Source organism: Eptesicus fuscus, chromosome 10 (assembly GCF_027574615.1).
Source record: "Eptesicus fuscus isolate TK198812 chromosome 10, DD_ASM_mEF_20220401, whole genome shotgun sequence".
NCBI lineage: Eukaryota > Metazoa > Chordata > Mammalia > Chiroptera > Vespertilionidae > Eptesicus > Eptesicus fuscus.
This window is the reverse complement of record NC_072482.1, coordinates 8,414,657-8,430,738: the sequence shown is the minus strand read 5'-3', so window position 1 is coordinate 8,430,738 and position 16,082 is coordinate 8,414,657. Positions and strand designations below refer to the sequence as shown.

Here is a 16,082-nt window from a genome sequence, read left to right as displayed (position 1 = left end):
TCAGTACTTAAAGATCATATTGGGGAAGCCCTCTCTGCTCTTCCCAGTCTGGATTGGGTGCCATTCCTTCGTGTTACTGTGCTATGTTTTGTAGAATTTGTATAACAACATTTATTGATATACTAGAGGCCTGGTGCATGACATTTGTGCACTGAGTGGGGTTGTCCCTCAGCCCGGCCTGCACCCTCGCATAGTCCAGGACCCTTCGGGGGATGTCCACCGGCCTGGGGAGTGGGCCTAAGCTGGCAGGCGACATCCCCCAAGGGGTCCTTTGCGCTGCCGCGGAGGCTAGAGAGGCTCCCACCACTGTTGCTGGGCTCACCAGCTGTGAGCCTGGCTTCTGGCTGAGCGGCTCTCCCCATGTGGGAGCGCACTGACCACCAGGGGTCAGCTCCTGCATTGAGCGTCTGCCCCCTGGTGGTCAGTGCACGTCATAGCGACCGGTCGTTCTGCCATTCGGTTGATTTGCATATTAGGGTTTTATTATATAGGATATTGTAGTTACCTGTCTGCATCAAAACAATGGACTTTTTGGAATTAATTAACTCATATTTGTTTTTATACCTACTGCCTACCAGTACTCAGTATATAGTAATTACTTAATAAAAATATGCCAAATTAATCATGTTAAATATATTGATTTAACATTTTTGAGTGCCTACTATATGTTAGCTACCAATTACTGAGCACTTACTATGTGCCTGGTCAAGTACTGACTGCTTAACCATGTGTATTATTTAACACCGCCCCCTCCCCAGTGAGGAGGAAACATGAGGCTTTGAGAATAAACCAAAACTGACTTGCTCTTTCTGATATCTTTCTCAAATCTTTGGTATATCACATTTAGTCTAAACTGGAGGGACGTCTGTAATTTTACTGTAAAATTTCTAAAGCATAATATCTGATTATATTTATTTGTAAATTGCCAGCATTACCAATTGTCTCTGCTGTTTGTCAAAGGGCTCTTTTTAAAAGATGGGATCTTGTGTGGTTTTATTCTTTGTCTAACATTCATAGTTTGCTAGCCTTTCAATAAAGATAGAGGACTAGGAATTCGTTTTATTTGGGGATTAAGAGAGACCAAATGATTAAAATCAACAGATAGTACTCTACAACCCCCAATTCCCAATCCTCTCTCCCCGATGAAGAACCTCTTGAGCCAATAGTTTTGAACACCCTCTCTAGGAAACCTGATTATAAATAGAAAAATCAGCTCATTCAACTTTCCCCTCCTTTCCTTCCTCCTCCTCCTCCCTGCTAATGAGCAGTGAAAGGGCCTAAGGACTAGTGCCAGAGGGAGGAGAGAGCAGAGAAAAAAAGCCTGAGTAATCCACACACTGAATTACCCGTTTCTGCGTAATTGAGTTTTCTTCGGCTTTCTTCTTTTCAGAGTTCGGCATTTTTAAAGTTATTGAGGGATGCACTGTTTCTCCAGGCACTGAGATGAGCTCTGTTTCAGTTTCTGCCATGATCACTTTGACTCAACTGTGTGGGCTGGGAGGCTTGTGCTTCTGGCAGGGCCTCCAGAAAGGAAGCTGGGAGAACTCTGAATGACACAGTTCATTTCCCACTGAGAGTCAAGCCCAGAATGGCCTTTTTAATGCCCTTGTCTGTTAGACTGTACATGATACAGACTGAGGAGTGTGTGGCAGGAGCAGCCCTGGACAATAAGGAAGGTACTGAGGACAATGTGAATGCAGCTCAGCTTCACTTGAGCCCTGGAAGGAGAAAGAGCTGTTGGTGGCGAAGGGTAAACATCTCTCCTGGTTTTCCCGAGACTGAACAGTTTCCTGGGCTGCCAGACTTTCACTAACACCAGCTTGTTCCCTGGCAAACTTGGATGGTTGGTCATCCTGTGTGCGTAACTTTCCTTAGCTTAGCAAAAAGTTCACAATCAGTTGGAAATCATTTCCTATTGTTTTCAGATCCTGTCTGACTCACTGGATGAAAACAAACAACTTGAGAGTTTCCTTTTTCTCCCTGAAGTAAGCAGTGAAATTGAATGGACCCTTGTTGAAAGGTTTCTCCCATTCCACCTGCATCTTGCTCTCCACTTGTCTGATTTAGAACCCTGGGGCACCCTGCTCCCCACATCTATGGAGTATTTCTATACTCATCCTCCCCTTGTCCTTTACTGCTGCTGCAGTAGCTCCAAGTATTGCAGAGGATGTACAGTATGTACTTTCTCCTACTTTGGCACTTGCTCCCCAAGACTCTGCTTAGAGACAGCTGGCTGAGCTAGGGCATTAAGAGGCCTCCAGGCGACTCCCAGCTGAATCTGTTAGGTCCCCTGCAACAGCTGTTATCTGAACCAACTGGGTCCTGCCAACAGCAGCAAAGGAAGGGTGCCGTGCGAATGTGCAGGAAGAACACCAGACAAGCCTGTCTCTGCTCCGGAGTCTAAATCACCGCATCTGCCTGTGGAGCTACAGCGATTGTTCTGGAGAGAGTGGATAGGAGAGGAGATGGTGTTTTTCTACAGTGATCAAGATAAACAGAGGAGCCAGTTCTGTGTCTGCAGCTGTTTCAGTGTGAGCATGAGCTGAATTATTTCATTTCTCCTCAGTGGGAATTAACACACACACACACACACACACACACACACACACACACACACACACACACACAGACATCCCTTTCTTTTAGAGAGAGGGAGACTATGGCTAACGAAAATCACTCCATGATTTGAATCTTTCTGCAGAATGGTGATAATTTTTGAATGTTTTACTGTCTGAACATATCCTTGTTTGGACATTTAATTAATGAAAAACCAGTTCAGACAATTAAATAACTAAATAATCTGAGACAACTGAAGACCTGGTAGAAGGGATGAGACAAGGAGGAGGATGGAGGAGCAGCAACAAGATGAAAATGTTATTTCAAGGCAGGAAGGAATAGAGTTGTAGCCCTCAGGCCGAAGGCAGGGAAGGAAATGAGAAGGAATTGTTATTATCTCCTGTGTTATTGTCCTAAGGAGCAGACAATTTTAGAGGTTGTACACTGTGGCCATAGCAGATTGGAAGACCTAAGGTCTTAGACTCCTGAGTTAGTCCAGAAAAGATCCTTGATTGAACCTTTATCCCTATAGCAATAACCACAGGCATGGACATACTCTTGTGAAAAATAGTTAAACTTTCAGATAATGATGGCAGAATGAACACATGAGTCTCAGGCCCTTCAGAACAAAACCCCACTAAAATGACAGTAAAGGGATTTGTTTTAGGTATTAACCTACAAGGATAAAGAAAATGGGAAGAGGCGGTAAAAACACAAGAGAGGAAGCTACAAAGCAGATAAACAAGTGGTAAGTGATTTAACAGGCTCAAGAAAACGGAATCCTAAGCCACTGAATCTTCAAAGGCTTAGGAATTAGAGGCACCAGGCACCTTAGAAGCTGCAGTGCATGAGGTGGTAGGAAAAGGCTGAAATGAGGAGGATTGGTTAATTGTGTTTATGAAACAATAAAGAGCTCTAGATTCTCTTCCCCACTTTACAGACCTTTGAATGCTTCTCTGCCACTCTGATGGAAAACTGGAAATTTACTCTATTTTCCACCAGCTTTATTGAGACACTAGAGGCCCAGTGCATGAAAATGCATGCACTGGAGAGGGGGGTCCCTCAGCCCGGCCTGCCTGCTCTCACAGTCCAGGAGCCCTCAGGGGTGGGAAGCAACCCAGTGATCAGGGGAAGGCGACACCCCCATCACACCTCTGCTGTTGCTACTGCTGGCAGCGCAAGCCTCAGCCGGCCCTGAGCAGCCGACATCCGAGGCTTGCCTGCGCCTCGGGTCAGCCCTGGGCCGCTGGGCAGCTGCCGTCCAAGGCTTGCCTACACCTTGGGCCAGCCCTGGGTGGCTGGGGAGCTGAGGGGACTGGGGGACTCCGGAGGCAGGTGCACAGAGCAGCCAGATCTGCCTGAGGACGGGCCCGGCCATACCACATGCCTGCTTCCCCGGCGGGGCTGAGGGGACTGGATGCCGCCATCTTGTGGCTATGGGCACCACCATCTTTGAGGGTGTGGCAGTCAATTAGCATAGTTCCTCCTTATTGGCTGTGGGTGTCGCCATCTTTCTGAGGGCGTGATGGTCAATTAGCATAGTCCCTCTTTATTGACATATAATATTGTGTAAGTTTAACATGATGATGTGTGACATGATGATTTAATACATTTCTATGTTGTCAATTGAGTACCATAGTAGGATTATTAGTTAGCACTTCTATCATCTCACATAGTACCTTTTTTATGTATATGTGGTGAGAACATTTACGGTCTATTTTCTTAGTAACTTTTAAGTATATAATACAGCTTTGTTAACTGAAACCACCATGCTATACATCAGATTCCCAGAACTTATTCATCTTATAAATTCCTTCTCTGTCTTCAAAAGTTTGTTCCTGTTAACCAACATCTCCTCTTTTCTCCGACCCCACCTCCCAGCCCCTGGCAATCACCATTCTGTTCTGTTTTGATGAGTTATGCTTTTTTAGAAAACACATGTAGTGGTTTCTAAAGTATTTGTCTTTCTCTGTCTGACTTTGGAAATTTATTCTTTGATGAAGGTAAAACAAGGGTCTCTAAACCTGGAAAAATACCATGCACAGTTGAGAAATCTACAGGAAGATTAAGTGGTCATGTGCTGAGACCCCCACCTCTCAGTAACACCTCGCTCCTCACCCCTCCTCATGCACACACAGACAAATACCCCTGCCCTGTTTCACCACTTCACTTCTGAAACTTTGGTAGTCAGGCCCATATCTTTCATGCAGTGGATTAGAAACATCTTCCTAGGCAATCTGACCAGCCAAGAGCTAAAGAATCTGAAAGTGGGGGTTTTTGGTGTATTTTTTCGACAGCTGACCCATTCAGGAACTATATTTTCACAATTTCTATGGTATATCTAGGTTCCTTCCTGGAAAACTTGAAAACCAGACATCTACAGAAACAGGAAAAAAATAAACTATATGGGGGGGATGAAATAATAATAATAATTACTATCTTCAGAGAGATTAGAATAAATATGGCAATATTAGATCAAGAAGAAGATGCCATAAAAAAGGAATATTTGGAGAACAAGTATAGTTGGAAATTTAAAAATATTAAAGCAGAAATGAAAAACTTGGTAGACAGCACAGATGATAAAGTTGAGTAACTCTCAGAAAGTAGAACAAAATGACAAAAAGATGGCAAATGGAGAAAGTATAAAAGTGCAGATGAAGATGAGGAGGACCAATTCAAAACTAAGAGTTTCATAAGGAGAGATTAGAAAAATCCAGAGGAAGAAGTTCATAACAATAATTCAAGAAAATTTACCAAGACTCAAGGACATGGGTTTCTAGATTGCAAGAGTCTTCTGAGTGCCCAACCCACTGAGAAAAGAAACCCACAAAGGGCACATTATCATGAAATTTCAGAATACCAGGATGTTGAGAAAACGTATATGCTTCCAGAGAAGGGCATATTTTATTTAAAAAAGAAGAGGAGAAAGAGGAAGAAGAGAGAAGCCAGGTCATGTATCATAATGACTTCTTCTGGCAAAACTAGCAGCTTAACAGGCAATCGAATAAGACCTTAAGAGTTCTGAAGAAAAACTATTTACAACTTAAAATTATATACCCAGCCAAACTACCAATCATATATGGTGGTAGACCAAAGATATGTTCAGACAAACAAAGCCTTAAAATTTTTACCTTTCAAATTCCATTGGGAAAAGCTATTGGGAGATGCTCTCCTGAAAAATGAGAGAGTAGACCAAGAAAGGAAACAACGTGAGATACAGGATAGGGGTAGTATAGATTGTGAGAGAGATGAAAGGAATCCTTAGAACAGTGATGGTGAACCTATGACACGCATGTCAGCACTGACACACGTAGCCATTTCTGATGACACGTGGCCGCTGAGGCGGCTGCATGCCGAGGATGAAACATTTGCTGCTCCTGAGGATGAAACATTTGCAAAATAATGTTTTTTCCTCAAAGTGACACACTACCCGAGTTATGCTCAGTTTTTTGGCGAAGTTTGGCACACCAAGCTCAAAAGGTTGCCCATCACTGCCCTAGATTGATAGTGAAGGCAGATCCCAGGATGATAGCTTGTTTAAGATTTAGGGGGCAACAGATTTGATTGAAACCAGCCAAAAGGCCTGAGAAGACTTTTTCAAGAAGAAATTGCTAGAAATACCTGATGTGTAAGAATGTTTTGAGAGGATCTTTAGTTCAAGTAAGGAGGAGTTGAGAGAGAGGAGGAAAATTAGTGTATATACAAAACTAAGCAAACCAAAAATCAAGATAATTTTTAACTCTAGTAGGGAAAATAATTGTGCAGGAAAGGAAAGTACTCCATATATTAGTTGTGATCATGTTTACAAAATCATAATATAAACACTGAATAGTGATTAACCAATTAGAATATAATCTAAATTGGGGGGATGTGAAGGGATGCATGTGAAAAGAGGAGACCTGAATACTTGTAGATAAAGCCTAAAACTGAAAAATCAAAAAGTAGCATTAAAAGCATGGTAGTTAGAGATGTTTGATAAATCCTAAAATAATAAAACAGGTAAAAATGGTTGCCTGAGGGGAGGGGAGGAAATGAAGTGTGGAGGAAGGGGGAGTATCTTTTATAGTAAACCTTATAGGCTATTTGACTTTTTAAACTATGTATGTGTAAAACTGTATTTTTAAAATGTAGAAGAAGAAAAAAGAATAGTCAAGCCAGTTTTATTTATTTACTTTTTATTGTTGAAAGTATTACAGATGTCCCCTTTTTCCCCCATTGACACCTTCTAGTCTGCACTCGCCCCCTGCCCCAGGCCTTCACCACATTATTGTCTGTGTCCATGGGTTATGCATATATGCATACAAGTTCTTTGGTTAATCTCTTCCCACTCACCCACCCATTCCTGCCTTCCCTCTGAGATTCAACAGTCCTATGCTTCCTTGTCTCTGGATCTATTTAGTTTATCAGTTTCTTTTGTTCTTTAGATTCCACATATGAGTGAGATTATGTGATACTTGTCTTTCTCTGACTGGCTTATTTCACTTAGCATAATGCTGTCTCAAAGGGTAAGAGATCCTTCTTTTTTACAGCTGTGTAGTATTCCAGGGTATAAGTGTACCACAGCTTTTCTATCCACTCATCTACTAATGGGCAGTTGGGTTGTTTTCAGATCTTAGCTATTGTAAATTGTGCTGCTATGAACATAGGGGTGCATATAAGGTAAAGGACCTAAGTAGACACTTCTCCAAAGTGGACATACAGATGGCCAAGACACATATGAAAAAAATGCTCAAAATCACTAATCATCAGAGAGATGCAAACTAAAACAACAATGAGGTATCACCTCACACCTGTCAGAATTGCTGTCATCAATAAATCAACAAATAACAAGTGCCATCGAGGAAGTGGTGAAAAAGGAACCCTTGTGAACTGCTGGTGGGAATGCAGACTTATGCAGCCATTATGGAAAACTGTATGGAGTTTCCTCAAGCCAGTTATTTTTTTATTTTTAAAATCAATTTTATTGTTGAAAATATTACATATGCCCTCTTTTCCCCCCCATTGACCTTTTCTAGCCCGTGCCCCGCTCCCCGCCCCAGGCCTTCACCACCCTATTGTCTGTATTCATGGGTTATGCATATATGTATACAAAGTTTTTGGTTTATCTCCTCCCCCTTCTTCCCTCTGAGGTTCCACAGTCTGTTTTATTTTAATGAGGAGTCCAAACACCACAGCAGTAGCAGTGACTATTAGTAATACCATAGAATCTTCTTGTTTATTAAAAAGTAAATCCTCTCTTACAAAATCCACATTTTACTTTATGTGCATTCATCTCATATGTTTTTCTTTCCTTAAATTTCTGAAAAGTGTAAGAATTGACATTTCCTTTCTGATCACTGGCTTAGCACTAATGCTGTACCAGTAAAGTCTAGGTCATGAATGGTTGAACTCTCAAGAAGCTTTGGGAAGGGAAAAAAATTCTTGCCAACTACTCTATCTCCCAACCTGCTTGCTAATCCAGAAATATGAATTGGGGAGAGGCTTCAAAATTAAACTTCAACAGTGCATAGGACTCCTAACACAGAAGGTGTGAATATGGGGAGGTGTCTCAAAGTGATTGGGCAGACTGTGAGGTTTGAAACTGTCCCATGTCTGCTCAGGCCTCTTGTAAGCTACAGACTCTAATAGTGCTACTTGGAGCATCTTGTGTTTTCTGTTTTTCTTGTGTTAAAGTTCTAACACATTGACAGATTTTAGCAGCAAAATCTCTTATAGCAGTAATGCTGAAATTAGTAATCCTCATGCCATTGGAACCTGGAGGACAGGCTTCTACAGTGAGATTAGCCATGCGCTTCCAGCTTTTACAGTCCCTGAGATAGTACATTATGCATATCCAGTTTGGCACCCAAGACAAAAATACTTCTCTCAAGTTTTTGTAGTACTATTTCTATTTACTTTGACAACTCTGCCTCTGGTTGGTTGCTTTGTACATAGTTATACTGATGCTTGAATTATGTGCTAAGTAAATATCTAGATTTTTTTTTTTCTGATCCATTCTCTAGGTGAAGGTCCAGAATTTCCCAAAGGCAAAGAAGGGTCCCTGATTTTCTTTGTGAGCAGTGAAACAGTCTGGGGATAGTAGGTGGCAAGTGTGGGACTTTTATGGGTTGGGCTTGTTTTCCCAAATATATTTTAGTTATTTCTCTGAGGAGCTATTGTTGCCTGCACCACATAACGTGTTAAGAATACAGAAGCTTTGAGGGACGGATGTTCTGTGGAGCTTTGAGATCAGTCTGCAGCCTGATTGTATGGGTGTGTGGGAAATGGGTTGCCATGAAAGGAAAGAATGCATGCAAAGGCCAGCACATGGGATGTGTTCAGAAGATGGTAGTGTTTATTTTAATTCTAGTGCTAGTTTCTCGGGGATCTGGAGTGAAGATTTGTGATTTCCTTACTCCCTCTGCTCTCTTTATTACTCTCTTGACTTTGGTGCTCAATTTTCACTTCTGTTATTCTGACTGTCTTGGGCAATTCCTGTCTTATTTCTCGGTGTGTCAAATGTTTGCATTCATTCTTGGATTCTTAGATTTTTCTTTGAGAAGAGGCACATTTTTTCCTTCTGTTTGCCTTTCTTCTCTGTTTAATCTTTCACTCCAAGTCCTTAAAATTTTGTTACAATAGATGCCATATATTCACCCTAATCTTAGGTTAAAAAAAAAGAGAAACTTTTCTTACCCATCATGTTCCTAATGCAGGCTTGTTACAGGTCATATTCACCAAATGAGTTCTTACAGATTCATAGGAAAACTAACAAATTTAATTTTCTTCTGCTTTTTCTCTAGTGCACAATTCCATTAGGCTCATTTGTCTATATTCGTGGAAATGCACAGCCTATTGGATAAACTGAAAAAGATAATGCAGCCATTTTAAAGATAAAACTAGTGAAATTTTTTCTCCCTCTCCTAGCATCTAAGGCTAGGGGAAAAGTTAATGAAAAAATGCAAATGTTGAACTTTTGGTAATTTAGTTCTATTTCTTAAAATATACTTTGTGCTGGTTTAAAATGTTTTATTGAGTAATAAAATTGGTTAATAGTATTCCCACATGGGGGTTTGTTCACATTAGCACATAACAGAGATAGGGAAGGGATTGGGTTATTCATATTCATGCTCTTACTCTCTCTTTCTCTCCTCCACCCCTACCTTTATCCCACCTCTTTTTCTGTCCATCCCTCCATCCCTCTCTCTACTATTCATTTTTCATTTTATATCTTCCACTTACCATTATAATCCCTTGAAAATTACAATCTGAAAAAAGCAAAGATAAAAAGAAAACTAAACCATTAAATAAATAAGATATTTCTTCCCATGAAATTCAAATCAGTTCCTCTTTCCAGATCCTAAGAAGCCTACTTAATTAGCTTTTTTTGCCTATATCCTGTTAAACATCTCTAATAGGTGCACTGTGTCTACACCTCAGACTCATTTACACTGTATCCATGTTCTCAGGCAGCTAGTTGTGCCTTCCCATTTGACCCTCTTTTATTCCTGCAGAGAGAAGTTTCATAACTGTTTATCTTTCCAGTTTAGCAAGATAGTCTATAAAGTTCTATGCTAAACAGATCACCTACCATCCACTGGGTAGTTATTTGATTTTTTTAATTTGTTGTCGTTTCTTGACCTGAAAGGTAAATATCATAGGGAAGAGATTTTCTCTTTATTATTCAATCCCATATCCTAGCATCCAGCAGCAGTAGCTGGCATACAGTAAATGTTCAGTTAATATTTAATATTTGCTGGCTGAGTTGGTGATCATTTGTGTGTGTGGGGCAGTATTTCTCTTTTAGCCACGTTTGTTTTGGTTTGTCTTTGAAGGAAGAATAGTTTACAGGGAGGGCTTTTTATGTTTTTTAAAATCTTTATTGTTGAAAGTATACAGATGCGCCCTTCCCCTTTTCTTTCCCCCTTGCCTCCCACCACCCAGTTCCCACTCAAGCCTTACCCCAAGCCTTCACCACCCTATGTCTGTGTTCATGGGCAATGCAAGTATGCATATAAGTTCTTTGGCTAGTCTTTCCCGGCACCCTCCTTCCCGCCCCCTTTCTGTCTGAGATTCATCAGTCTGTTCCATGTTTCCATGCCTCTGGTTCTATTTTATTCATCAGTTTATTGTGATCATTAGATTCCACATATAGATGAGATCATGTAATATTTGTCTTTCTCTACTGGCTTATTTCACTTAGCATAATCATCTCTAGGTCCCTCCATACAGGGAGGACTTTTATAGTTCATGTTGCTAAATTCGGTGTTTTAAGGTTAGACTCCATGTGTGAATAGGTAAGAGCTCTTTGCCTTTCTCATCACTACTACCAAGGTATTTTAGTCTTCCCTTCTAAACTGCACTGTAAACTTCTCTAGATGTAGGTTTATGTCCTGTCTTTGGGTCCATTCCTCACAGTGATTAACACAGTTTCTTATACTTTATAGGTGTTTATTAAGTCTTGATTAAAAGCAGACTTACCCAATATATCTACAAGGTTAAATATATAAGCAGAGAATTTGAATGAATTACATACATTTTACATATTATATCATTTTCATATGATTTATGTAAATATTATAATTAAGACCTTTTATGATATTAACTCCAAATATAATTTCATAAGTTTAAGGCATATTTTTATGGCAGGTTTTAGGTTCTATGTACTTGGAGATGGGAAAAAAGCCTACTACTGTTCAAAATTCATTTATTTCCTCCAAATAAAAAACAGCACTTAAATATTTATCTCTAAAGTTGGAATGACTATCTATTTTGGAAGCACTGGGTTCTGATGTGTTAGTAATTATTTGCCCATCTTACCCCCTCTACATACTTGATTCTGCATAGCATCAGTTTTCTCTGAAACACAAGATGACTTCTCGTTTGATTTGCCCTTCAGGTTGAATAGCGGAGGTGGTGGAACATGATCGCTCCCTCTGCAGGGCTAACGGTCCCACTGTCAGGACTGCTCTCTGAGACAGTAGCCTCTGCTTAGGCTCACTCGGGACACAGTGTTTAGCCTTTCAATAATTCTTCCTCTCCCAAATAAGCGCTGCTGGGGCCTTTCTGAAGTCAGTAGAGGAGAATCATAGCTCCACAGATCAGCCAGAGGGAAGGTTCTCTAAGAGTAACAAATCTTTTCTGTTGCAACATGCTTTTTCTAGAAGCTTTTTGTCATTCCGGCAGTAAACTGTTTTCCACTCGCTGCCTTAGCAACAAGACCTGAATTCACTTCCCTTCCAGTGTGGTTTGATTATAAGAGCACTAACATTGTACCCAGAACTAGAAGAAAAATTTCCTACTGGGGAAACCCACAGATATTACCTGCTTTTGGGTTAGAGAATTATTTATATACATTCTTAGTATGTCCTTGGGAGGAAAAGTCCAATAGGAAATCATAGAAATGATGAATCCAAATCCCATACGGTCCCAAGTCCCTAGTAAATGCTATAGCTAAAGTTTTCGTTCCGTCACTGCATCTGTCCACAGCTAAGACCAGTTTTTCTCCCTAGAGTTCTCTGTGGCCACCTCAGAGGGAGAGCCAAAATGTTAGGCATCCCTTCTCATGCAGGAGTCTTAGGCTAACTCTAGTTTTCTCAAGAGTCTTTGTTTAACCCAAGAATATGAAGTCCACTTTGAGAATAAAACTTTACCAAAGAATAGAATTCTGATGGATTTTGGCTTTAGTTGATCCCATGAGAGCTCATTTAAATATTTCTAACGGAATTCAATTTGATCTTGTAGTAGAAACTGCTACAAATAGGCTTATACTCCACCAGAATCAAAGACTAGAGAATAAATATCAAGCGTTTAAAGTAGGAATGTACAAGTTGCTGTTTGTTTCTGTTTTCTTTAGGATGTTAAAGATGTAATGTTTATGACTTAGAAATTAAACCTGGTAGCATCCTGATAAGAAATGATGGAAATATAGGTTAAGAATAGGAATTTGTACCTTCCCAGACCAAGCAGGGAATGCAGTGAAACCTCCAAAGCAAAATTCCTGTAGGTCACAGTATTATGATATCTACTGTTAGGAAATTCTATTTTCCTTAAACTTTTAGGGTTTGCACAAAAAGGAAATTCTTCTGTGGGTGTGGGTTGCTGGACCAAATATGGGCAGAAGATTATTCTTGCCTTGCCTTCTTATGCATAGCTGAGTCAGGTCAAGGGTATTGTAAATAGGCTTTTCTAAAGATTAGGGCCTTAGGTCATCTTCTTACTGTGGCCTCAGTGCCTTCACTGTCATGCCCCAAGTGCAAGGACGAGACCCTGTCTGTGTTCTTGAAGTCTGCCCCTGGGCCTGCCTCCTTACAGATGCACCATTTTAGCATCCACAGTTAAGAATTCTTGCCCAGACAACCAGTTTTCTCAAAGTTCAAACAAAGACCTTTTGTACGCAATGATCTACTCTTTAAATTTCTATTTAAAGATATCCTACTCTGCCAAGCCCTGCATTAGACATGCTACATGCTTACCTCATTTAAATGTCCTATAAGGTCTCTGTTACCGACTTCACTTTATAGAGAAAGAAACGAAAGCTTAAAAAGGTTTAAAGCATTTCCCCCCAAGTGACACAGCGAATTAAATGATGGGCTGGGCTGCAAACCTGGCTCTGTTAGACTCTAAAGCACATTCTTCAAAACTCCACAGTGCCTTTCAATTTTAGAGTGCCAACCTTGGTGGTTTTAGATTTCATTTTATTAAAAAAAAAGACAGAACCTGTTTTCACTCACACTATCATAGCTCCTAGAAACTTCTGCATTGAAACATCCTTTTCTGAACCATGTTCAGGATCCAGTCTTTGTCAGTAACTAGAAGACAACTAACATAGGGAAGGGAGGAGAATTTTGGAAACAGACTGTTACACCAGGACTCACGTGGACAGCATTCATCCTCACAAAAAATGGCCAATCTGTTGCATATCTGCCTTCCTTAGCACTGTTGAAGGTTTAATTATCTTTCAACTGTCTAATGTGCTTTGAGGACCTCGGAGAGAACAAAGGGTAGCTGTTACATTTTTCAGCAGTGCTCTCTCTGAACACAGATGAAGTCACGAGCTGTCACTGCCCTGATTATCAGGTTAAATCAGAGTCTGACTGTGCCTCGGAGAGATGGTGTTGAAAGGAAAAAAATTAATCTTAAACTTTGCCTCTTATTCAAAAATTTGTGACAGAAAAAAATATGGTAGTTACTTCTCTGGTTTAGATGTTATGACCCAGAGCAAGTTTTGCTTTGTTTTTCAAGAAAAGTAAAAAAATGAGAGAGGACTCTTTCCCACCCCCATCCCTTGGCTTTTCAATATCTCAGGTAATAATAACTTCCCTTCTGCCTCAGGAGGCTCCATGGTGAGCCCCATTAAGAAAATCTGTGCTACCTCCCTCCTCCTGGAGACACTGCTCATGGATCAGGGCCCCTCCACTTGAGCTGCACAGGACCTCGAAGTTCGCAACGTAGAGCTCCAGGCCACCTTGCCGGTTGCGAAGTTGGGGGATGAGTTGAAGCCTGTTTGCTAGTTCTGGTCGAGATCTTCTTCAGTAAAGGACAGAGTCCTATGCCAGCAGCTCCTTGCTGGAGAAAAGGAGCATGGTTTCTTGACTTTGTTACCATTTTAAAAAATGTGTATTTGAATAGGGACTTTATGCCGTTTTTGTAAATTATGCTGTAATTTTTGGAGACATAAAGTATTGTAGAAGTAGAATAATTAAACTTGTTATGAGCATTACATAGAACAGGCTAATTGAGAAGTGTAATATACAGTGGTGAATTGCTAATTTGACCTCAGGATTATGCAGCAGAGATAACATTATCTTCATTTATATAGAACTTTTTATCTGGAGGCATCTCTCGTGCTTTTCCAGCCATAAGTATTATCTTTTTTGTTATCACAAACACTATCATTAAGGCTGTGAAATTTATTCCAGTACAGTTTTTATTTTCAGTTTCTTCTAATTAGGGAACGAGGGAAAGGATTGTTGCATATTTTCTCCAACTCCTGACATTTGCACCAGGGTAAATTTTGGGAAATGACTATTACCTAAACTTGGAGAACTTGGTTCCATATCATGTTTTAAAAAGAGGGGAACGGAGGGGGATCATACTGCATCCCCTAGTCATTGGGATTGTTAACCTTGAGAACTGCCAAGGGGAAAGGCCCTTTTGGTTGCTGTCTGGCTCCTCTGCCTTGCACAGTATTAGGAGAGCTGTCTCTCTGGTGGAGGCTTGACCTAGGGAGCAGGAGAGTGGTCTGATCAAATTGCACCAAACCACATCCCTCCATCCCCTCCACGCTGCAGACAGCAGCACTCAGGCTATCACGACCACGAGCAGCTGAAAATGCTATGCTGCTTGTGTTTCTGTGGTTTTAAGGAAATGGACAAAATTAGATTCAGGCCAAGGTGCCAGCCTTAACACACCCCTTCCCTTCCAGAAAGCCCAGTGTCACCGTTAGCAGTGAAGAACAACGCAATCTGTTCTACCCACACCATCTAGAATTTCTTTTAAAGGAACCCACCCAAACCCAGGAAATTCAGCACCTTCTATCTACCTTGAAGGCTGAAGAAAATAAATCAGGGCCAGCTTCCGCTTCACCGGAGGGCCCTAGTGACCAGTTGCCCTGGCGCTCCACACGGGAAGCACAGTGTCTCCCGCAATGGCTGTGGGCATGCTGAACGGCCAGTCCAGGAGATGGCATTTATATTGGTTATGAAGATGAGTGATCAGCTCGTGTCAAGGAACAGATGGCTAAATGAGGTGCACAGGGAACGCTGTGAGATTCAGGCTTGAAGAAACAGGAGGGAAAATAGCCCATGATATAAAACCCCCAAATCTAGTCTCCTTAATGAGAATTTTTAAAATCGGCACTTACGTTATACAGTTAACGTGGAGTGATGAGAAATGTAAGGAAATTACCGAATTAGTGAACAGCGATTAACTCAGAAGTAAAATTGTATCATCTAAGTTGAAGGTTGCTTTACAAAGTGGAGAGAGGGTATTGCTGAACCCTGGCCTGGTCTGTCATCTCCTAATTGAAATCTGTGCGTTTAATATGCCCTGTCCTACAGAGTGCATAGTTCATAATTTGGGAGAGCGTCATCAGTTAATCTAGTTATTTTTCCTGGTTCTTCCTTTGAATTCCAGTAAGAATGTGGTACATTCCCTGTGTGGCACTCAGAAGAATGAGTTTGTCTGTTCATTAACCTGTGAACTGTCAGGTCCCTTTGGAGAGTGAAAGGAGCAAGTTACTCCAAGGTTAATGCTTGTTTGTTGGAGGTGAAGCCTCCAGGGAGATACAGAGGGGGAACAGGCCGAGATGCTCAAGACCTGCCCTGTGAAACTCTGCATTGTGTGCCGATGCCAATCCGTGTGACCCAGAGGGAGGTGCAGAGCAGCCTGGGTCACCTCTGTGGATCACTTCCTCTGGTCAGGAGAAGGCTTCCCAGTAGTAAAGGCAGTGTGTGTGTGTGTGTGTGTGTGGGTGGGGGGGGGGGGGGGGGGACGGAAAGTGGGGCAGATAACTTCCTAACAACGATTTGGGAGCAGTATTAAAA

At 41.2% G+C, this 16,082-nt stretch overlaps 1 protein-coding gene across 2 annotated transcripts in view; it reads left to right on the top strand.

Annotated features, from left to right (window-relative positions):
• The window catches only part of BTBD9 (BTB domain containing 9), a 482,681-nt gene that overhangs the window by 311,110 nt on the left and 155,489 nt on the right, over positions 1 to 16,082 (top strand). The gene's annotated exons all lie outside the window — the stretch shown is intronic.